Source organism: Electrona antarctica (genome assembly GCF_951216825.1).
Source record: "Electrona antarctica genome assembly, chromosome: 19".
Classification (NCBI taxonomy): domain Eukaryota; kingdom Metazoa; phylum Chordata; class Actinopteri; order Myctophiformes; family Myctophidae; genus Electrona; species Electrona antarctica.
In genome coordinates, this window is record NC_136800.1 from 42,986,880 (window position 1) to 43,012,510 (window position 25,631).

General features: G+C 46.2%; 1 long non-coding RNA gene across 1 annotated transcript in view; it reads left to right on the top strand.

The window, feature by feature from the left end:
- LOC306943642 overlaps window positions 1-20,710 on the top strand; it is a 33,810-nt gene extending 13,100 nt beyond the window's left edge. Inside the window, exon 3 of the long non-coding RNA XR_013792437.1 lies at window positions 20,547-20,710. This is a non-coding gene — a long non-coding RNA (uncharacterized lncRNA). The remainder of the gene's footprint in view (window positions 1-20,546) is intronic.
- The last annotated feature ends 4,921 nt before the right edge of the window (window positions 20,711-25,631 follow it).

The window sequence follows — 25,631 nt, forward strand, 5'->3', positions numbered from 1 at the left end:
CGGTTCCCACTCTACCCCGAAGCCACTGCCGCCCCGCCCCCTGCATGGCCTCCATCAGGTGACGTCATTTGTGGCCCTTATTCTTTGTGACTTTGTGTCTCGCATCACCAGACTGTTGCCTCTCGCAATTTCCAAATGCTTCATCATACAGTCTGGAGTCTCTGGACCAAATGCTTCATCATACAGTCTGGAGCAACGGAAGAGCTATCATGAGTAAGCGATAAAGCGGAAGTGGAGCCTCCTCCCCACTCCCGTTTCGTCTTTACAGTCGCGCACGCACACACAGCCTGCCAAAATACATGTTTGCCCACCGTGGTCCCGTCGAACTGAAATAGACAGTATTTCAGTTCGGACAAAAACAAAGACCGCCCCATCTGCGCTTATGCTGCAGATATGGCTGGTACCTGAAAGCTCTAGCGCCCCCTGGCGTTCAATGAGTTTTAACGAAGATTGCTCGGTAGACAGAGAGCTTTGCCTTCTAGATGTCTATGATTATCATTGTTTTATTTGTTTTTATAACAATAATCGTTCTGTTCTGTTCTGTTCTGTTCTGTTCTGTTCTGTTCTCTCTCTCTCTCTCTCTCTCTCTCTCTCTCTCTCTCTCTCTCTCTCTCTCTCTCTCTCTCTCTCTCTCTCTCTCTCTCTCTGTCTCTGTCCGCACGCACGCACGCACGCACGCACGCACGCACGCACGCACGCACGCACGCACGCACGCACACAGTTTTCTGGTTCTCTCTATCTCTGTCTTTATGTCCAGAGGCGATGTGCAATCACTACTATTCAAAGCTCTGACAATAATTGGATGGAGGTTTTCTTTTGCGACTATAAGTCACAGGGCTTTGTGGGGTGGATTCCGGCAGCTTGTAATCCTTATTTCTAACACTCTGTCACTGGCTAGTTCATTATCTGTCTGTCTGTCTGTCTGTCTGTCTGTCTGTCTGTCTGTCTGTCTGTCTGTCTGTCTGTCTGTCTGTCTGTCTGTCTGTCTGTCTGTCTGTCTGTCTGTCTGTCTGTCTGGCTGTCTGTCTGTCTGTCTGTCTGTCTGTCTGGCAAGTGTTGATTTTTTTATATATATTTGTTTAGTCCTATAGTCTTTTGAATTAAATTGCATTTAGTTTTAGTCATATTTTAGTCAGCTGGAATGTTTTTGTCTAGTTTTAGTCGAATATTTTAGTCTTCTGGTCGACAACATTTTTTGGCTGTGTGTGTGTGTGTGTGTGTGTGTGTGTGTGTGTGTGTGTGTGTGTGTGTGTGTGTGTGTGTGTGTGTGTGTGTGTGTGTGTGTGTGTGTGTGTGTGTGTGTGTGTGTGTGTGTGTGTGTGTGTGTGTGTGTGTGTGTGTGTGTGTGTGTGTGCGTGCGCGATCACAGAGGAGCCTCTATTCAATTAATTTGCATAGACCAGGCAGCTTGTTTCTCTTGCAAAATCTGGCAACACCGCACTACACCGTCAGCTATTTCTTTAATGGTCCATGTCCATAATGACCGAGTTTTAATGTCTTCCAACCTGGCGTTCCTATTTTGAATACATGGCAAACGGAACAAAATGAATTGTCTTAATAAAAAACACTATCGAGACAATGAAAGAAGCAATCACAACCCATCAAATTGCATTCCATGAGGTTATGATTCAGGTCAGATAATTAATACTTATCGGGTTATTGATCATGAGTTCATGGCCTCACTGGGTGCTTCAGTGTTACATTGTAATTTACCCTGTACTTTAGCGCAGTGGTTCCCAAAGTGGGGTCTGGGGACCAACAGGGGTCCTTGAGGGAGTTCCAGGGGGTCCCCAGCTAAATGATAGTTTGGAACCATTTTGGGTCTGTAACTCTGAGTGCGTACAAAGGGAAACAAATGGACCCTGATGGGTCCATATGGACAAATGGACCCTGATGGGTCCATTTGGTTCCATTTGTACACTCTCAGAGTTACATTAACATTGATTTTTACAATATAAATTGGGGTCCCAGAGATAGAAATGCCACTATGCACATGCATAGTCCGTAGCCTAATGCATGTCAAACTGGGGGGTCCTTGAAATTAAACGGGTTGAGAATCACTGCTAGAGCCGTAACATTCTTCTCTTTTCAAATGGGGTCTCCGCGGGATAATTGGTGTCAATTTGGGGGTCCTTGACATGATAAAGTTTGGGAACCACTGCTTTTCAGATCTGCATACTGCAATTCACTGCGTGAAAAGAGGAGTTAACGGGCAATTATGGGCACTAGATTTGCCCGTAAACGTCAAGTTTAGCAGCATTTACAGCTAATATACAGTAATATACAGGTGTGATGGTTTACCGGAGTTTGTTGGAAAGTTTAACGGGAGTTTCCTGTAATATACACATTCCATGATTTTTACGCAGTGTAATTTGTTGTGGGTTTTTGGGAAATTGTGTGGACCCCAGGAAGAGTAGCTGCTACTAAGGTAGTAGCTAATGGGGATCCAAATAAACAAATAAACAAATAAATACATCAGCGTAGCGTGACACGCATGAATATGAAGCTAAAGCTACTGGACGAACAGAAGAAGAACCGACACAGATGGACAACAACACACACGACCGCAGGGCCATCATAGGACAGCATGTGTCGGGGAGACAGTTCGTACGCATTAGCATTATAGAGTCTGATGGCAGTTGGCATGGAAGAGAGTCTGTGTACCGCTCCGTGGGGGAAGGTGAGCCTTCGCCTGAAGGTGCTCCATCACCCTATCCTGCAGCACGACATAGAAGGGGGAGGGTTTTTGCCAGAATGGAGTTAAGTTTGTCCCTTATCCTCTGCGTGACTGACTGCAGCCCCTCCAATCTGAGGTGCCTTCTTAACCATTAAACGCCTATAGTAGCGTGCCTGGTACCATGACTACAGCGATCTTAACCATTCAACGCCTATAGTAGCCTGCCTGGTACCATGACTACAGCGATCTTAACCATTCAACGCCTATAGTAGCCTGCCTGGTACCATGACTACACCGATCTTAACCATTCAACGCCTATAGTAGCCTGCCTGGTACCATGACTACAGCGATCTTAACCATTAAACGCCTATAGTAGCCTGCCTGGTACCATGACTACAGCCATCTTTGCATTTGTGAGTACAATTTACAATTTACAATTTAGGCATTTAGCAGACGCTCTTAATCCAGAGCGACTTACATTAAGCAAGAACAAAAAGCATGGGAATACATCACATATGTAAAATGCATTTATCGCGAGTACAGACAAACTGCTTGTTTTGCTGTATAACAAAACAAATCCTATATAAGGAAACTCACTAAAGTCTCTCTACTCCGAGCCATGAGAGACTGGCTCGCTCTCTCTCAGTGCAAAGCCTTGGAGCATTATTTGAGTTATTTGAGGCTTAGACGGATGCTTCTCGTCTGTGCCCCGACTATATTGCAGAGCAGTGATCAAGGTGAGATAGTGCCTGTGTCACTATAGAACTCAGGAGAGAGAGAGAGAGAGAGAATCAAATAGATAATGTTTTCAGATGAGGGCGGGGGGGGGGGGTCTTCAGTCCTTGACACGAACAAGTTACCGCTACTACAGAAGGGGGGGAGGGGGGGGACCTTTAAGTGATGATGACTTTAAGGGTCGGTAAGTGAGAGTTTTGGCTCAAAACAAAAGTCAAGTACTGAGTACTCGGCCTACAATTTGTCTCCACCACGGACGTATGTGCGTCCGTCCGTCCGTCTGTTACCAGCTAATCTCCGGCACCGTTGACCCGGTCGATGCCTAGCCAGATATTATCCCTTACTGAGTACCTTTACTTTTGGTACTTTTAAGTACATTTTGACACCAATACTTGTTGATTACCGGAGTGTTTCTGCATTGCAGTTTTGACACTTTAACTTTAAAGTAAAACATTTGAGTTATTATTTTTTTCCCCACCACTGCAGACCCGACGCAACGCTGAATAAATCAGGGCTGAGCAGAGCGGAGCGCTCGGCACTCGGCTCGTCAGTCTGTCCGCTGGCGGGACGGTTTACACAGCGACGGAGACTCTAAATCTGAATCTGCATCAAACTTTTACTGCCTTGTAAGCTAGCCGCCGCTGCACCGGGAGCCTGCTTTATTGGACGTATTAAAATTGCATGGTGTCATAGTGGAACGCACGCACGCACGCACGCACGCACGCACGCACGCACGCACGCACGCACGCACGCACGCACGCACGCACGCACGCACGCACGCACGCACGCACGCACGCACGCACGCACGCACGCACGCACGCACGCACGCACGCACGCACGCACACACGCACGCACAGCCTTCCTGTTTCATGGTTGATTTATCTTCAGTGTTGAAGTGTTTCCTTCCATTACATCCATCTTCTCTCCTTTGTCACTACGAATGTCCATCATCACTCTGTCTGTCTGTCTGTCTGTCTGTCTGTCTGTCTGTCTGTCTGTCTGTCTGTCTGTCTGTCTGTCTCCTTCCTTCCTTCCTTCCTTCCTTCCTTCCTTCCTTCCTTCCTTCCTTCCTTCTCTCCTCTCTTATCACTCCTGCTCCAGACTAAATACATTGGACTCTGTCCATGGTTCTGAATTCATGTTGTAGCATTGAGACTAGCTGTGACTCTGTCCATGGTGCTGAATTCATGTTGCAGCATTGAGACTAGCTGTGACTCTGTCCATGGTGCTGAATTCATGTTGCAGCATTGAGACTAGCTGTGACTCTGTCCATGGTTCTGAATTCATGTTGTAGCATTGAGACTAGCTGTGACTCTGTCCATGGTGCTGAATTCATGTTGTAGCATTGAGACTAGCTGTTTGAATGAACTATGTGAATTAAAGCTATACTGTGTAACCTTTCCAATAAAACAAAACTTCGATTTGATTTATGTATTGTCTCTACCAGGCCGAAGGCATGGGGAGAGAGTATGTTATGCACTCCAGTCCGTGTGTCCGTCTGTCCGTCTGTGAACAGCTAATCTCCGGCACCGTTAACCCGGTTGATGCCACATTTTGCACACACACTCCCTGGATGCCAACGATGAACCTCTGCCCCAAATTCTCCAGAACGGCCTGTTATAGCGCCACCAGGAGGCCGACTTTTGAAAAACCATTTTTTTTACATTTCTCCTCCAGATTCTTCCCAAAAATCCCGCAAATCGTATCACACTATCTCTATAGTAATGTGTTAAAGATGGATCTGTCTTATTCCATCCTAATTGGCTAACATTGACTTTCAAAGTTTGCAGGATTGGCCCTTATGAAACAAAAAGCCTCAAATCATGAACGCAGTGTGCAACTTACGTGAAATCTTTCACAGACTTTCCTACTAGGCTGAGGAATATATCCCACCATATTCACATTGGCCTTTATAGCGCCACCAGCAGGTGGATTTTTGCAAAACACATTTTTGGAACAAAATGCCTCAAATCATCCAATTGTCATCACTGGTGTAAGAACAAATGGCACCCTTTTCACATTGGCCTATTATAGCGCCACCAGGAGGCCACAACCTGACCTGGCCTGGTGGAGACCTGTACCCCCGAGGGGCACTTTTTCTAGTTTATTTTTGTTTTTGGCTTTTCTGCCTTTTATTTATAGATGCAAGTGAAGATCGACAGAAAAGAGGGAGAGAGAGAGAGATGGGGGAGACATGCAGCAAAGGTCGTCATCAGCGGGACTCGAACACGCAACGCGCTGTCAGGCCAGAGCCTCTATGTGGCATCATTCCACACGAGGAGTATCTCTATAGTTCTCTCTCTAGTACTGCACTGCACTGGTGTGCTCCACCTCTGTTTGTTGTGCAACAGCCAGATGAATATAAATGCACAGACACAGCACTGGCATTTCTCCAGCACTTCCCTGCCTCGACTTATCAGATTAGGCAGGCGCGCGTGTGTGCGCACACACACACACACACACACACACACACACACACACACACACACACACACACACACACACACACATACAGACACACACACATACACAAGCGCCCGCACGCGCGCACACACACACACATGCACACGCACATGCACACGCACGCGCGCATACGCACACACGCATATCTCTGCCTCACAACCCGTGCAGGGATTAGTTGTGAACATGTGAAGATGGATATAAGATTAGCGGGGCATTCTAGCTATAGCACAGGGCGCCACAACTCGGGCCAAATAAGCTCTAACTCTGTTGCTCCGATATGCATCCAACCAAAGGCCCCTCGTACATCGACGCAGGGGAGACGCTTAGGCCCGCTGTTGTTGGATTTTGCGAGAGAAACAAGCGGCCAGATCTACGAAAAAACCCCAAAACCCAAATCAGTGACTAGGCTACGTATAGACACAGCATCGAGATCCTTTTAACCACTTTAAACCTTAGAAAGGCTATTTTCAAAACATTCTTGGCGAAATTGTCTTGAATGAATTTTAAAATAAATACACAAATCTCCTCAACGCACCATGACTATAGATACTGCAAATGTGACTACGGAAAGCCCCCACTAAGGTACAACCAGAGTAATGTCGTAAGAGAGAGGCGACACACTTTGATCTGGCCGCAACGCGGGGTGCTATGGGCTATAGTTCCAAACACTGGAACTATCCCATTGAGATATAATGTGCACTTCCGCATTCCATTGTTACAATGGAACAGCGGTGGCCGAACGGTTTGCGGAGCGGTCTTGTTATCGGAAGGTCGCCAGTTCGAATCCCCGGACCGGCACGTTAAAATTACCACCGCTGAAGTGCCCTTGAGCAAGGCATTGAACCCCTACCATGAAATGTTCTATGAGCCGGGTCTGGCTGTAAACAAGCATCTCGAGCTTAGTCCATTCACCCTGGGTAAACAAATAACTTTGCTTTGCTTTGCTTTGTCAACGGTAGAGTCGCCGTGCACTCTCTTACTAGATTACTCTGGGTACAACATGCACTCTCTTACTAGATTACTCTGGTTACAACATGCACTCTCTTACTAGATTACTCTGGGTACAACATGCACTCTCTTACTAGATTACTCTGGTTACAACATGCACTCTCTTACTAGATTACTCTGGTTACAACATGCACTCTCTTACTAGATTACTCTGGTTACAACATGCACTCTCTTACTAGATTACTCTGGTTACAACATGCACTCTCTTACTAGATTACTCTGGGTACAACATGCACTCTCTTACTAGATTACTCTGGTTACAACATGCACTCTCTTACTAGATTACTCTGGGTACAACATGCACTCTCTTACTAGATTACTCTTGGTACAACATGCACTCTCTTACTAGATTACTCTGGGTACAACATGCACTCTCTTACTAGATTACTCTGGTTACAACATGCACTCTCTTACTAGATTACTCTGGGTACAACATGCACTCTCTTACTAGATTACTCTGGGTACAACATGCACTCTCTTACTAGATTACTCTGGGCACAACATGCACTCTCTTACTAGATTACTCTTGGTACAACATGCACTCTCTTACTAGATTACTCTGGGTACAACATGCACTCTCTTACTAGATTACTCTGGTTACAACATGCACTCTCTTACTAGATTACTCTTGGTACAACATGCACTCTCTTACTAGATTACTCTGGGTACAACATGCACTCTCTTACTAGATTACTCTGGTTACAACATGCACTCTCTTACTAGATTACTCTTGGTACAACATGCACTCTCTTACTAGATTACTCTGGGTACAACATGCACTCTCTTACTAGATTACTCTGGTTACAACATGCACTCTCTTACTAGATTACTCTGGTTACAACATGCACTCTCTTACTAGATTACTCTGGTTACAACATGCACTCTCTTACTAGATTACTCTGGGTACAACATGCACTCTCTTACTAGATTACTCTGGTTACAACATGCACTCTCTTACTAGATTACTCTGGGTACAACATGCACTCTCTTACTAGATTACTCTGGTTACAACATGCACTCTCTTACTAGATTACTCTGGGTACAACATGCACGAGAATGGAGTGCAACCTGATATACAGTAATATGACTTGAGTCATTTCTTGTTCATGTAAAATGTATTTGTATTTAAGTTCATATCTAAGTTAACTTAAGTATAACTGAATGCATTTTAAATTAAATAAAACATTTACATTTTGGCTGGTTGAGAACCAGGCGAGCTGCGGCATTTTGGATCAATTGGAGAGGCCTAAATTTGATAGTTCAGATTTTTTTAACTTAAGCTGTATGAAATACTTGCCATTAATATAGTGGTTGCAACTGTATTAATTGATTGCCCGCGTCCTGTGGTGGGAGTTCTGCTCTGGTTTTGGTGAAATATTAAGTAGTTCTGGGGGGCTAGGATAGAAACAGTTGAGTGTCATCGACAATTAAAAAGCATTAACGATAGGAGATCTACAAGCTGTCGTTGTAAATTGGCACATGTTGCTATACTTTTGTTTGACAAGCAGGGCATTCATTTACATAAACAGACACACCGCTGAGCGTTGTGAGCGACGCATCTCTCAGAGAGACTCTGATCACTGGAGGCATGCCTTCCCATCTGCAGCACAACATGTGAATTCACTCAAGTGTCTCGTCTTGTGCACGCGCACGCACACGCACGCGCGCACGTGCACACACACACACACACACACACACACACACACATACACACACACACACACACACACACACACACTAACACACTAACACACACACACACACTAACACACACACACGCTCAAGCTTGCATGTGTGCTTCAGGATACAGATCACGGATAATAAGCATTGTCTCCTCCATGGCGATCGCCAATTTATCGCAGACCCTGGTTCTCCATGCATCTGACCAGCTCGTTGGTGCTTTGCACTCCCGCAACGTTCCTGAGTACATCCTCATATGTTAATGTGGGACGTCCTCGTGACCGGTGCCCTGAAATGAAATGAAATGATTACTATATTTACCCAGGGTATCTGGGCTAAGCTCAAGAACTTGTTTCCAGCCAGGCCCTGCTCATAGAACATTTCATCGTAGTGGTTCAATGCCTTGTTCAAGGGCACTTCAGCGGTGGTAATTTTAACGTGTCGGACCGCTGATTCGAACTGGCGACCTTCCGGTATCAAGACCGCTCCGCAATCCGTTCGGCCACCGCTGCCCTGCTAGTCTCATTCTCCTGGCTGCTATAGTCACATTCTCCTGGCTGCTATAGTCACATTCTCCTGGCTGCTATAGTCTCATTCTCCTGGCTGCTATAGTCTCATTCTCCTGGCTGCTATAGTTTCTGGCTCACCCTTGGCATTCCATCATACAGATTAATGTTGGTAACATGTGTACTGTAATATATGGGAACCTATAATTCTTGGACAAAATGTGCCTTGTGTTATTTACATTCAGTAGACCTGAGTGACTTTCAGCTGCTATCATCCTGAGGTGTTGGCTGTGGGGGCTTGTCTCACTTCAAGCTCTCAGCCAGGACCCCATGGGTGATGGTTGGTTTTTAGTAGGCCTACCTTTTGTTCTGAGTTCCTGAGTCACACCTAAGGACTTTACATGCTAACAGTGGTTCAAAGGGGCTCCACCTATCTGGGGGAAATTCTACCCTCCAGGGGGGTGGCAGGCCAGTCAGTTCGGGCGTCAGCCCTGTGTGCAGACGTCGGCCACTCTGCTGGCTGGCGTGAGCCTCAAACCTGTGCTGTGCTGTACTTTGCTGAAATAAACATCGGACCATCTCATCTTCTGACTCCCGTGTCTCACAAACATCATCGAGTGCTCTCCCAGTTTAAACAGTATTTTGTATAATAGAACTAGAGTGTATGGTAGAAACCAGATACAACATACTCTTGCTGATGTTACGTACTGCACACATCATTCTGGTGTTGTCTATAGAGACTTCTGCAGGGTTGGCTTCAGGGTCCAGCATTCACTGCCGTATAGGAGGACAGACTCTACCGCTGCGTATAAAGAAGCCGAGTTTGGTTTGACGGGGGAGGTTAGAGTTCCATACACTGGCCATGCCGTTCAGGGCCCTCCATGCAAGTGCACTTTAAGATCTCACTCCGTTGAGTTGACCCCATGAGCCCAGCAGGTACTTGAAGTCCTTGACTTCCCTCAGAGCGGTGCCTTCTGTCAGCGGTGGATGCTCCGATGGGATGTTATATAGGTGATAGTGCTGCTAGTTGTTCTCAAATGCTTTATTTGCATAAAACCCCCCTTAACTCTGAGAGTGTATACAAATGGAACCAACTGGACCCCTAATACTGACCTGTTTATGGTCCTATACGTAGGCCTGTTTATGGTCCTATACGTAGGCCTGTTTATGGTCCTATACGTAGGCCAACTCATTATGTGTTTATGGTCCTATACGTAGGCCTGTTTATGGTCCTATACGTAGGCCTGTTTATGGTCCTATACGTAGGCCTGTTTATGGTCCTATACGTAGGCCTGTTTATGGTCCTATACGTAGGCCAACTCATTATGTGTTTATGGTCCTATACGTAGGCCTGTTTATGGTCCTACTGTATACGTAGGCCTGTTTATGGTCCTATACGTAGGCCTGTTTATGGTCCTATACGTAGGCCTGTTTATGGTCCTATACGTAGGCCTGTTTATGGTCCTATACGTAGGCCTGTTTATGGTCCTATACGTAGGCCTGTTTATGGTCCTATACGTAGGCCTGTTTATGGTCCTATACGTAGGCCTGTTTATGGTCCTATACGTAGGCCTGTTTATGGTCCTATACGTAGGCCTGTTTATGGTCCTATACGTAGGCCTGTTTATGGTCCTATACGTAGGCCTGTTTATGGTCCTATACGTAGGCCTGTTTATGGTCCTATACGTAGGCCTGTTTATGGTCCTATACGTAGGCCTGTTTATGGTCCTATACGTAGGCCAACTCATTGTGTGTTTATGGTCCTATACGTAGGCCTGTGTATGGTCCTATACGTAGGCCTGTTTATGGTCCTATACGTAGGCCTGTTTATGGTCCTATACGTAGGCCTGTTTATGGTCCTATACGTAGGCCAACTCATTATGTGTTTATGGTCCTATACGTAGGCCTGTTTATGGTCCTATACGTAGGCCTGTTTATGGTCCTATACGTAGGCCTGTTTATGGTCCTATACGTAGGCCTGTTTATGGTCCTATACGTAGGCCTGTTTATGGTCCTATACGTAGGCCTGTGTATGGTCCTATACGTAGGCCTGTTTATGGTCCTATACGTAGGCCTGTGTATGGTCCTATACGTAGGCCTGTTTATGGTCCTATACGTAGGCCTGTTTATGGTCCTATACGTAGGCCTGTTTATGGTCCTATACGTAGGCCAACTCATTATGTGTTTATGGTCCTATACGTAGGCCTGTTTATGGTCCTATACGTAGGCCTGTTTATGGTCCTATACGTAGGCCAACTCATTATGTGTTTATGGTCCTATACGTAGGCCTGTTTATGGTCCTATACGTAGGCCTGTTTATGGTCCTATACGTAGGCCTGTTTATGGTCCTATACGTAGGCCTGTTTATGGTCCTATACGTAGGCCTGTTTATGGTCCTATACGTAGGCCTGTTTATGGTCCTATACGTAGGCCTGTTTATGGTCCTATACGTAGGCCAACTCATTATGTGTTTATGGTCCTATACGTAGGCCTGTTTATGGTCCTATACGTAGGCCTGTTTATGGTCCTATACGTAGGCCAACTCATTGTGTGTTTATGGTCCTATACGTAGGCCTGTTTATGGTCCTATACGTAGGCCTGTTTATGGTCCTATACGTAGGCCTGTTTATGGTCCTATACGTAGGCCTGTTTATGGTCCTATACGTAGGCCAACTCATTATGTGTTTTGGGAATTATATATTATTGTCCACTTATTTTGTATGTCTGTGGCAACCACCACAACCCAGCTTGTCGATGACCCCTGACGCACACGCACATGCACGCACATGCACGCACACGCACACGCACACACGCACGCGCACGCACACGCACACGCACACACGCACACGCACACGCGCACGTACGCACACAGAGAGAGAGAGAGAGACAGAGAATAATACTGCCTCCGGGACTGCCCATCTTCCCATCTTCTGTGACCATGTACTGTATCTGTGAGCCATGAGGCAAACAGCAGCGTATCACATGGCCCTGCTCAGCCATGACAGAAACACCTTCCAGTGACCCGGGTCACTCGCACAATAAGTGCTGACTTTTGACTTTTGTACCACTGAGCTAATAGAGTGTGCCTGGCTGCCCGCTTGCCTAAGGGGGTGAAGTTTAACCCATTTTGGTGTTATGCTTTAGCTATTGAAAAATAGCAGATCTACAAGCTCATAGCGCGCCACCGAGTGGCGCGCTATGAGCTTGTAGGTCTGCTATTTTTGAAAAATCGAAGAACGACTGACATAGAAACGTAGCTTTTTCAGAAAACTGTCAAGACATTTTTAGAATCTGATCTCAGGTCAAAATGGGTTAATTTTGACCTCCCTAAGGTCAACATTTCCGTGTCAGACCAGCAACGGTGTCGTGTCCATCCTGACCACAGGATTCTCAATAGAAGTGCAGGGGCGACAAAATGCAACCATAATTACATATTGTAGATTGTATAAGTTATATTGTGTTAGTAATACTCTAGCATACAGATTGTATAACCACCCCCCCCAAAAACACAACTCTTCTGCAGGCCGGATGCGGGCCAATTCTGAAGCTTGTAGATCTGCTGTTTTCAAAAGATATTTATACATTTGAAACCTTGTGAAATGGGACATTCTGCATAATGGGTACTTTCTACTTTTGGTGCATTTTGATAACAATACTCTTGTACTGTCAGCCTACGGTAGGGCATTAAGCAACTAGTCGACTAGTTTACTAGTCGACTAGTTTACTAGTCGACTAGTAAATCCACTAGTCGACCTTATTGGTACTAGTTGACTAGTTGATAAAAATAAATTAAAAAAAAGTTTTTTTTTTTTTTTTCCCCGATTTTGTAGGCCTCAAGATCAGGTAGATTATAGTTATAGTCAACATGTACAAATATTTATTTCCAAAAATATTTGTTTTATTTTTTACATAATAGGTAGTTAAACGACTAGTCGACTAGTTCAGGGGTTCTCAACGTTTTTGGCCGGGGACCCCCGAAAATGCTTTGGCAACGTCTCGGGACCCCCGCCCCGCCCCCTCCCGACCCTCAATATAAATTGACTGCTACAATAACCTTAACCCATTTTGGCGGGAACCCCTTTTGGTGTTTTAAGCATTGTTATAATTTAGCTATTGAAAAATAGCAGATCTACAAGCTCATAGCGCGGCACCGAGTGGCGCGCTACGAGCTTGTAGGTCTGCTATTTTTGAAAAATCGTGAAAATATATATATATATATATATATATTTTTTTTTTGAAAATAATTTGGTGACCCCCTAAAATAATTTGGCGACCCCCCGAGGGGTCGCGACCCACGGGTTGAGAACCCCTGCCCTAGCCTACGGTACTCGAGTATACCGTACATTTAGTTTTCCTACATTGATACGTTTACTTAAAGATGGAGTGCCGTGTTTTCGGCGGTGGTGGTTCAGGGGTAGAGTGGCCACTAGGGGGCGGCGGTGGTTCAGGGGTAGAGTGGCCACTAGGGGGCGGCGGTGGTTCAGGGGTAGAGTGGCCACTAGGGGGCGGCGGTGGTTAAGGGGTAGAGTGGCCACTAGGGGGCGGCGGTGGTTCAGGGGGTAGAGTGCCTGGATGGCAACCGCAAGGTTGCCAGTTCAAACCCGGGCTCCCCCAGAGTTACTGTCGAAGTGTCCTTGAGCAAGACTCTGAACCCCTAATTGCTCCCGATGTGCTAGTTGGTGCCTTGCATGGTTTCCGACTGCCATCGGTGTATGAATGTGTGTGTGAATGGGTGAATGTAATGCACAATCTATGTAAAGCGCCTTGGATAAAGGCGCTATATAAATGCACCATTTACCATTTACCATTCTTTCCCACCCTAAAACATGATTTTAGGGTGTACAGTATTTGTTTAAATGACGTTTTTATGTGGACACGCCCACCAGTTCATTAAGTATGTCTGGTTTACCTGGTGGGTGGTGATGGGTGGTGATCCACCTGAACTGAAGCCGCACCCACAGCTGTTGTTGTATGATAAAGGGGGAGGGGTTAGGGGAGGGGATGATATTGTGATGTCATTATATCACTGTTTTTTTTTTCATTGGCACGTTTGACTGTCAATTAAGGTTTCAGCCTCCAGGAAGAAGCCCTAAATACAAAGGGGAAGACATCATTGCACATGACCACACCAAGGGGTCTAATGAAGTACTGTACTGTCACCAGACAGTGGCCTTGTGGTTAGAGTGTCCGCCCTGATACTGGGAGGTCGGGGGTTCGATCCCCGGCCGGGTGCATACCAAAGACTATAAAAATGGGACCCAATGCCTCCCTGCTCTGCTTGGCACTCGGCATCAAAGGGTTGGATTGGGGGGTCAAATCAACTAATCGAATGATTCCCGAGCGCGGCACGGCTGCAGCTCACCGCTCCTTGGCTGCGGCTCACCGCTCCTTGGCTGCAGCTCACCGCTCCTTGGCTGCGGCTCACCGCTCCTTGGCTGCAGCTCACCGCTCCTTGGCTGCGGCTCACCGCTCCTTGGCTGCGGCTCACCGCTCCTTGGCTGCAGCTCACCGCTCCTTGGCTGCGGCTCACCGCTCCTTGGCTGCGGCTCACCGCTCCAAGAGATGGTTCAAATGCGGAGTAGTTCACAGAGAAGATTGTGTGCACATCTCAATGCCTGTATTCAGGCCAGGTGCTGGATGTCAGGCCTCAAGGCAAACATCAAGGAAGAGGAAGAACATCCGCACCAGTTTATAGAGCTCCGAGACTTACTTTATTTTAAGGCAACAATTAAATGCAACGTTTCGACCGACTAGGTCTTCATCAGGAAAATGTGGAGAACAAATTTCACTGTGGTAACGTGTGTGACAAATCGTTTGACTTTGACCTCTTACGCACGTGAAAAACTGGGAAAAATACAAAATTCACGGCACTCCATGATTTAAATAAAACATATGAGTACTTTGTCCACCACTGGTCTGTAGGCCCTCGAGGCAGAGGCAGTCCATCCTGACCACAGAGACCCCAGATATCTAAATTGCGTATGAAGTGAGTGAGTGTAAAAAGCAATCCGCCGAACAACTCACTCACGCTCAGTTGACTTCCCAGGTATCAAAAAAATAAGGGGAAATGTATAAAAATAGAATCAAACAGTTAGTTTCGAGAGAACAAAAGCCTCAGAAAGCACTGAAGCATGCAGGCCCCCGGCTGTGGCAAAGCTCAGCGCAGGGCCTTCAAACGCACAGCGATCTCGCTCTGTGGCAAAGCTCAGCGCCGGGCCTTCAAACGCACGTTGCGCTCGCTCTGCGTGCGCTCTGTGACTCATGTACATGTACAGTATATGACATACATGGGCAACTGGCGGCCCGGGGGCCACATGCGGCCCCCATCATGACTTTAATGCGGACCCCAGGTTAATATCAGAATACTGATATAGTATTGATTTCAGTTGTTACAATTCCAAACATGCAAACATGACCCGCTTTAATTGCTTCAGTTTATATAACCATTTTGGGAGGGAACCCCTTTTGGTGTTAGCATTATGTTATGCTTTATAGCTATTGAAAAATAGCAGATCTACAAGCTCATACTGCTATTTTTTGAAAAATCGAAGAACGACTGACATAGAAACATAGCTTTTTCAGAAAACTGTCTCAGGTCAGAATGGGTTTAAGGACTAGTATTCAAATGTTTTTGTGTCCAATGGATTTGTGTTTAGTTCATAAAGTTACTCGGTGCCGCGCTATGAACTTGTAGATCTGCTATTTTTCACCAGCTAAAGCATAACATAATGCTTAAAAAATCCACCAAAAGGGGTTTTCCTTCCCGCCCAGAATGAGGTACATGTTGAGTACTTTTGCAGCTCTACGATGCCGTTTCTCAGCAGCACACATGGTCGTGCGGAGCCATTCATCGTGCGGAGCCATTCATCAACGTGTGTTTTGCCCTGATGATAAAGGTCATGGCAGGGCGTTTTATTGAACACATAAATCATATTCTTCACATAACACATAATCCACAGCGTTCTCCGTTGCATGCCGTTCTCTCACCATCTAGGCACCGAAAGGAGAGAGAGGAGGGTTTCCAAACTTTCCAAGCCTTTAGTGATTCCCCAACACACCCCCTTTTTCCCTTTTTCCCTCCTTGACACTGATGAAGGCTATATAGCCGAAACGTTTGTCCCTGTTCAAAAATGCAATACATATTTTGAACTGAAGTCTTGGTGTGTGCGACCCTCTACCGTTATTTTTTATATGTTTTGAACGGGTAGCGCCACCTACAGTCAGAGCGCGGTGGTCACATGAAGAGCCCTTTTTACCTCCTTACATGATTTCCTGTTTATTTGTTAGTGTATATTTGTACGTCTGTTCAAAAGGCCTTACTGTTTCCCCCTTCACTAATGGTACGGCCCAGGTCAGTGTAACCTAACCTATTTGTCTCCCCTTTCTAAATGGTACAGGCCAATTAATCAGTGCCAATTGACATTCCTAGTTTCACCTGCTGCCCAGTACAGCAGAGCACTTTCAGTGCAGTTTTTTGTTTGTAACCTCAGTATGCAGTCTTTGCTTGGTGTGCGTGCATCTAAATAACCACACCTACTGCTTACCAATTAAAATACCTATAAATGGAAAACCTTGGACTGATTCTTACCCATCTCCTGTAGAGGGTAACAATTGGGTTCCGGCAAGTAGTTTAGTGTGACAAACGGTCAACACTTCGTTTCAACGTCTCTAAATGTTCTGATAAATTGAAGATGGTGGACCCTGTTGTAAACAAGTGTTCTGCTTTATCAGTGTGTCGTCCCCACAGTAACAGTCTTTGTATTGAGTTCATGTGAAATGTACCCATTCTGCAAACTGTTAACACCCCGAACGCCCAGGACGAAGTTCTTTGTCCTTTCTATTAGTAACGCCCGACGCTCAGGACGAAGTATTGTCCAAAAGACGAGGTTTATTGATACGAGAACGGATCGCCTGGCTGTATAGCCCAGGCGCGCCTGCTGGGCTCTCCTCGGTGACGCGCAAGAGTGAGATGTCATCGAAAAACTCCCTCCCCTGTTTAGCTGATGAAAACGAAAATCTTAAAACGTTCATAACTCGCGATCTAAATCATCCCGTATTTTTCTCAAAAAGGATCCTGTGTTAGACGGCGCTCCGCGGTCCAGTCGCTAGTCTCGATAGATTTATTCTTGTCTCCCGTTGTTGTCGATCGACTCTAGAGTGGTGTGGCTATTGTTAGCTGCTACACACACAACAACCACTTCCGCCGGTCCGTCCGGAAAAGGGGTCCGTGTTTATAAATCGACTGGGCGCATGAATGTAATGGATTAAATAACCCTGGCCGCTCAATGTGTTAATACATACTTCAATCAATCAACCAATGGAAGAACTACTCACATTTTGTACTTTGCAATATCACAATGTAGAAACACTCTACATAAGAGGACATATTATTATTGCATACAGTATGTTTCTAAATTTGAAGTCGGTGGGGTAAACGGTTCTCAAAAAAATTCAGATTGCAGACGTATACACCTACGTACAGTCACAGAGCAAGCAAGCACGCACGCACTTTTTTTGTTTTTATCATTTTTATCCCACGATTTTGTAACCCATTTTTCACCCCTGTGTCAATTATCTAATGTGATCCTGGGCTCTACACACCCTCCGCCAACCTGGGGAGAGCAACGGACTTGAACTCATGCTTCCTTCATGCATGAGTGTCCAAGTCGCTCCTTTACACCTGACAGGGGGGAGTTTCCCTGGTGGGACGTAGCGCGTGGAAGGAAGGAACACGTTATTCCAACCAGTTCCTTTCCCCTCCATCAGGCGCCTCGGCTGGCCAGGGGGAGGCAGTTTAGAGACCAGGATTACTGCATGTTTTTTGTGAGTGTACCTACCCTAGGGGACACGGGGAGAACATGTGAGGGTACGTACCCTAGGGGACACGGGGAGAACATGTGAGGGTACCTACCCTAGGGGACACGGGGAGAACATGTGAGGGTACCTACCCTAGGGGACACGGGGAGAACATGTGAGGGTACGTACCCTAGGGGACACGGGGAGAACATGTGAGGGTACCTACCCTAGGGGACACGGGGAGAACATGTGAGGGTACCTACCCTAGGGGACACGGGGAGAACATGTGAGGGTACCTACCCTAGGGGACACGGGGAGAACATGTGAGGGTACCTACCCTAGGGGACACGGGGAGAACATGTGAGGGTACCTACCCTAGTGGACACGGGGAGAACATGTGAGGGTACCTACCCTAGGGGACACGGGGAGAACATGTGAGGGTACCTACCCTAGGGGACACGGGGAGAACATGTGAGGGTACCTACCCTAGGGGACACGGGGAGAACATGTGAGGGTACCTACCCTAGGGGACACGGGGAGAACATGCAAACTCCACACAGAAAGGCCCTCTCGCCAACCCCGCCTTGCACGCACACACTTGTGTAGTACGGTACTTTGGGGGATTCCATGAACCCTATGCTGCTGACTGGAGCTGTGATGCATAGCTTTCATTGGCTTATATACTTTATGTCTCTCCCCCTGATACATTATTTAATCATGTATGTATTTATTTTTTCAGTTATTTCAGACTTCCCTTGTTCTGAGAAGGGCTGGGCCGAGGCAATGCATCATGGGTACTCTGTTCTTCCGAGAGGAACTAGAATAGAATAGAATAGAATAGAATAGAGAGTATGCGCATGCTTAAAGTGAATGGCACATCGAGTGGCAAAGCAACAGGCAAAGTGAGTTTAACATTGTTTAATGTTGTTTAATGCAATCAGATAAGACTTTTCTGTGTGGATGTATGGGCTGTCAAGGCCAGAAAGTAGTTTTTTGCCACTCAGTATGCATTCCTGCATAACTTCCTGGTTTGATGATGATGTCACACGCATACCCTCTAGTCTATAGAATAGAATAGAATAGAATAGAATAGAATAGAATGCTCCCGATCCGATTCCGATAATTTGATTCTGAGAATCTTCCGATACCGATTTTTGCCAATGCGATATTTATGTTTTTCTAGAACACTTATGCCACAATATCCTGTCTAATATTATGATATGGATATAATATTGATAATAGCGATGTCCCGAACTCCCGATCATTTTTTATTTATTTTTGCTCCCTATCCGATCATTTGAAAATGACGTGATCGACCCTGACTTCGGAACACGTGCATTGGATCGGGACAACCCTATAATCATATATTCATAAACCAACTATTGGGGAATACCAAACGACTCTCCCCTTTACCAACTCACCCCCGCAAAATGTTTTAATGTAGTTAACAGTTAATTTAGTATTTCCCTCCCTCTCTGAAATCTGAAATGATCTTGTATACAGATGTATTTGATTGCATAGTAGTCGATCTCTATACTCTGTAAAATTAAGAAAGAATAACATGACACAGAGATGCAGGTAACTGCTTAATTAAGTTCATTTAGGACCTTCTAGCAGTTAATTTCGTTTTAATAAACACATTTCTTCCATGTAGCCCATGTTTTGTAATGGCATCACCATGCTATTATGCCCGTGGATATACAGAGTAAACTTAACAATGATACATTAATATGATAATACCTTTTATATAATCACCAACATGAGTTTGTTATTTACAGCTAGGTAGAGTAGTGGGGGCGAGATGGAAAAGGGGCGGCCGCACCTGCTACCCTATTGGGTGTCCTTCCACGGCCACGCACAGCAGTCCTTTCTGCATGCATGCGTATCTACGCTCATGGCTGGTCCGGTGCATGGGATTTATATTGGCCTGATAAATCACTGGCAAGTCTACTGTTTTATTATGTTATTTATTAGGTGATTAGCCTTTTATTGTTGCTGATATACTAACTCTCCATGGAGCCACAAAAGACGCACCATGTGTGTGTGTTCGTGTGTGCGTGTGTGCGTGTGCGTGCGTGCGTGCGTGCGTGCATGAGTGCGTGCGTGTGTGCGTGCGTGTGTGCGTGCGTGCGTGCGTGCGTGCGTGCGTGCGTGCGCTGTGTCTCAATATTAACCGGTCTCCGTATTTGTTAGAGATGGAGAGAGAGAGAGAGTAAGACTAGATAGTGCACATATGTGTGCGTGCGTGCGTGCGTGCGTGCGTGCGTTGTGTCTCAATATTAACCGGTCTCCGTATTTGTTAGAGATGGAGAGAGAGAGAGAGAGAGAGTAAGACTAGATAGTGCACACGTGTGTGCGCGCGCGTGTGTAAGGCAAACAGATGGCACAATTGAACGACTCATTGCTTTTGTATTCAGATTCTGACCTTGACGAGTGTGCGTGTGTGTGTGTTAAGGTTTGATCTTCTCTTCCGTTTTCAGGGGAAATAGGTTTAAGATTATGATGATTTTCCATGCGGAATGGAGCACACACACACACACACGCACACGCACACGCACGCACGCACAGGGTTGTTGAGATACTGAGCAGAGAGGAGGGGTTTTCTACAGCCTGTGGCAAAGACAAACAGGAATATTACATATTTTTACGTATTATCGCTTTACTGTCTGTTTCCACCACAGTGTGTGTGCAGTGGGTGCACAGTCTGTCTTCCCCTGGGAGCGGCGTCCAGTCGGTCTTCCCCTGGGAGCGGCGTCCAGTCGGTCTTCCCCTGGGAGCGGCGTCCAGTCGGTCTTCCCCTGGGAGCGGCGTCCAGTCGGTCTTCCCCTGGGAGCGGCGTCCAGTCGGTCTTCCCCTGGGAGCGGCGTCCAGTCGGTCTTCCCCTGGGAGCGGCGTCCAGTCGGTCTTCCCCTGGGAGCGGCGTCCAGTCGGTCTTCCCCTGGGAGCGGCGTCCAGTCCGTCTTCCCCTGGGAGCGGCGTCCAGTCGGTCTTCCCCTGGGAGCGGCGTCCAGTCTGGCCTCCCCTGGGAGCGGCGTCTGTCTGTGGCCTTTCTCTGTGTTCACTGAGTCTTCACCTCCTAGTCGATGCTTTCCTTTACGTTTTGGGTCATTTGCTGTCCGTGTTTAGGTATTCAGCCAATGTGTATATTCTCTTTTTAGTGATAGATAGCATTCCATGTTGCTTTGGTTTCGGTTAGTCTCTCTTTCCAGTATGCCAGGTTTTTGCTTCTTATGGGTTTTCCACCTGGTGGTTGTGCTTGCGTTTGTGTATATAATCCCTGGACCAGCTGACTGACTCTCTCTCTCTCTCTCTCTCTCTCTCTCGCTCTCGCTCTCGCTCTCGCTCTCGCTCTCGCTCTCGCTCTTCCTGTTAACGATTCTGGATGTATAGCCCCATAAGATAAAAACCACATCTGAGAGACATTTCGTTTCAATGAATTCATACCAGCAATCTACAGAATCCATACCAGCAATCTACATTACATAGATTGAGAGAATGTTGCTTTAATTGAATACGTTTTTTAGGGGTTTTTTTATTCATCATATTTGGTATTTTCAGAATACCGTTATACAGGGCTGGACTGGCCACAGGACGTACCGGGCATATTCCCGGTGGGTGTTTTTGTTTTTTTTGACAGGCAGGCAGGCCAATAGGCGGCAGGCCACCAGGAAAGGTCCGGGCGTGCTGCCATTCTGCCAGTGCCATCATGATAAGGTCACTGTACCTGTATCACTGAGTGACAAATAAACCCTCTACAAAGGGTTGCGTAGTTGTCTGTTGGTTTGAATAATTTATGTTGTTCTGTAAAAGTGGTGGTATTAGGGCTTGTTTGTTTGTGTGTGCCTCGACGGAGTGGGCGGTGTGGAGTTTCTGCTATCTGTGCGCTGGTTGTGGTGGGCCGGTCTGGGCCAAATTCACGCGAAAATGACCGGGCCGATTTTTTGTCCCGGTCCAGCCCTGCCGTTATAAAGCGTGGGATATTTATAGAGAATTCTGACTTACAATAGATGCACAGACTGTTTTTAGGGTTACAGTATTTCTACTCTGTGGTAAAGTTACTTATACTTACATGGTATTCTCACATTAAATGCCACATGTTAATGTCTCTCTCTCTCTCTGTGCGTGTGCGTGTGTGCGTGTGCGTGTGCGTGTGCGTGCGTGTGTGTGTGCGCGCGCGTCATTTGCATCAGTGTAAAATCCATGTTCAAATACAGCCGAGCTCCATCAAGCAGCATGAGCATGTTTGTCATGTCAACACGCACACACACACACACACACACACACACACACACACACACACACACACACACACACACACACAGTACGTACAGCACAGTTTTTTTAGGATTATTTTTAAAATAATAGTAGTGCCCCTGAGCAATATCACGCTTAACCCATAACTGCTCCCCCTGGGGTGTGCATGCCGCACTTGCTCTGCTCCTAATGCAATGGGACAAATGCACAGAAGTAATACCCCCCCCCCCCCCCCCCCAACTACAAATAACCTTTTTTTAATGATGTTTTTTCCATATAGGCAGCAGTTTGTGTTCCATCCTCCCACTTGATGTGTGTACTGTGTATTGCGACTGTATTTATAGCGTTCATAAACATCGCTGATGACGCATCAGCGTGGTGAGTTTGGTGACACACACACATCATGTGTTGTCCTCGCTTTCTGTAAATCGCTCTGGATTGCGAGCGTCCGATGAATGTCTAAATTGGGACGTCAAGGTTGGACTGAACCTAATGCGGACTAGAATGGAAACTATACCCACTATTCAAAGTGGGACATGTTTTTCCTATGAGGTTTGAATCTGTTTGCAACCACCCCCCTTGATTGAGAGCAATCAATCAATCAATCAATCAATCAATCAATCAACCACTAAACGTCAATAAATGGACAAAACAGGAGTAACCAGGTGCTCGCAGCAGTGTTGATTTTGTCGACTAAAACTATGACCTTTTTTCACTGCAGAAAACTATATTTATAGTATATAAGTAGTATAGTATATATGTATAGTTTATACAGGTATGTATAGTGTCATTATATAGAGATTCCAATGTTACCCATGTTTCTTGAATACTACTTTTTATGTATGTGATGTATTGCCATGATTTTTGTTCTTGCCTAATGTAAATCGCTCTGGATTAAGAGCGTCTGCTAAATGCCTAAATTGTAAATGGAAACTATAAATGAAAACTATGACAAACTATAAGACTAAATATATTGACAATGTCGTCAACAAATACAAACTAGACTAAAATGTCAGGAAGGGACTAGTGGACAAGAGATTCCAGTATAAGTCATTTTACACTTGGTTGCATGCTGAAAATAGCAGATCTACAAGCTGCGACGCGTCGTGAGCTTGTAGATCTGGCATTACGACGCCATCAAGGCCCAACCAACTGTCGACTAAAATCTTAGGGATATTTACTTGACCATGTGCATAGACTGAGCCAAAACACACAAATCGCACGCGAGTGACATTATAGTCGCACGCATAGATAGGCACGGATCTTAACCCATTTAGACCTGACGTCGAAATTTAAAAAAATGTAAATTCTAAATCCTGACAGTTTCTATATCAGTGGTACTCAATATTTCATGTCAAGGACCCCAACATGATATGTAATTGCCCACCGACTGAAAATATGTTATTCCAGGAACCCCTCAAAAGCAAAGATTTAAGTTAAAAACGTTGAAAGAATATCCATTTAAAGATTTCCGCCACATTTTCCCGATTTTTCAAAAATGGCAGACCTACAAGAGCTTGTAGATCTGCTATTTTTCAATAGCTAAAGCATAACATAATGCTTGAAGCGCCTTGCAAACGTGAAGCGAGGAACGCAGGCGTTGTTGCCTGGATCAACACAGGTCTCCTCCAGGTCTGTTGAAGAGGGTCTGGATCAACACAGGTCTCCTCCAGGTCTGTTGAAGAGGGTCTGGATCAACACAGGTCTCCTCCAGGTCTGTTGAAGAGGGTCTGGATCAACACAAGTCTCCTCCAGGTCTGTTGAAGAGGGTCTGGATCAACACAGGTCTCCTCCAGGTCTGTTGAAGAGGGTCTGGATCAACACAGGTCTCCTCCAGGTCTGTTGAAGAGGGTCTGGATCAACACAGGTCTCCTCCAGGTCTGTTGAAGAGGGTCTGGATCAACACAGGTCTCCTCCAGGTCTGTTGAAGAGGGTCTGGATCAACACAGGTCTCCTCCAGGTCTGTTGAAGAGGGTCTGGATCAACACAGGTCTCCTCCAGGTCTGTTGAAGAGGGTCTGGATCAACACCGGTCTCCTCCAGGTCTGTTGAAGAGGGTCTGGATCAACACAGGTCTCCTCCAGGTCTGTTGAAGAGGGTCTGGATCAACACAGGTCTCCTCCAGGTCTGTTGAAGAGGGTCTGGATCAACACAGGTCTCCTCCAGGTCTGTTGAAGAGGGGCAGAGCAACGCAAGCGTAAAAATAAGCTAAACAGAATCCAGGTCTGGTGAGTCGCGGGGGGCGTGTGCACGTAACGAGCACGCACGCAACAAATTCACGGGACCGCGCTCACGTAAATACGCTTGCGTTGTCGCACCGCGACTTCTCCGAGCAAAAACGCAGGTATCATTGAAAATGAACTATATAGGCGCGTTTTATCGGTCCCCCGTTTGCAAGGCCCTTAACCCGACGTCGAAATTTAATTTTTTTTTTTTTCTAAATCATGACAATTTTCGGAAAGATTTGAGGCACATTTTAACGATTTTTCAAAAATAGCAGACCTACAAGTTCATAGCGCGCCACTCGGTGGCGCGCTATGAGCTTGTAGATCTGCTATTTTTCTATAGCTAAATTATAACAATGTTTAAAACACCAAAAGGGGTTCCCGCCCCAAAATGGGTTAATGGTTAATGTGGTTAAACGCTAACGTGACATGGATGCGTTCCAGGTCTCAATGGATTAAAACACCAAAAGGGGTTCCCGCCCAGAATGGGTTAATCTGTTGAGCCCAAAACAAAGAGAACATTGTGGTCCCTCTCTCTCTCTCTCCCTCTCTCTCTCTCTCTCTCTCTCTCTGTCTCTCTCTCTCTTAGACAAAATACGTGACGAGACTGATCCGTCTCCGGGTGCTTTGGGATGCTTGGAAATGCATCGTTTTGTCGTGAATTTAAATCCCGACACGGCTGAACCTCATTTATCCACTGGCTTTGCGTTTTGTTCCCCGACACCCCTCCAATCCACCCTGACAAACCCCCCCCCCCCCCCCCCCCCCCCCCGTATAGTGCCGCGATTAACCCATTTAGACCTGACGACGATTATACGAAATGCCTTCTAAATCCTGACCGTTTTCTGAAAAACCCTTGTTTCTATTTCAGTGGTGCTCAAACTATTTCATGTCAAGGACCCCAGAAATTAAATGAAATTTGCCACCGACCCCCATCAGAAAATATGTTGTTCCAGGGACCCCCCCCCCCCCCACCAGAAGCAAAGATTGGAGTTAAAAACGTTCGCTCTGAAAGAATATATATTCAAAGATTCGCGTGCACATTCTCACGATTTTCCAAAAATAGCAGATCTACAAGCTCGTAGCCCTTAAAACACCAAAAGGGGCTCCCGCCCAAAATGGGTTAAACGGCATATACGGGGGTCATTCCAGGTCCCCGCCTGGGAATTACCCCCCCCCCCACCCCCCCGCATACAGCCAAGGACATTTACTCTGACAATGGAAACCTGCTGGTAATCTGCTGCGTCCGCGAGATATCTAGACACACACAGAGGAGGGGGATTAACCT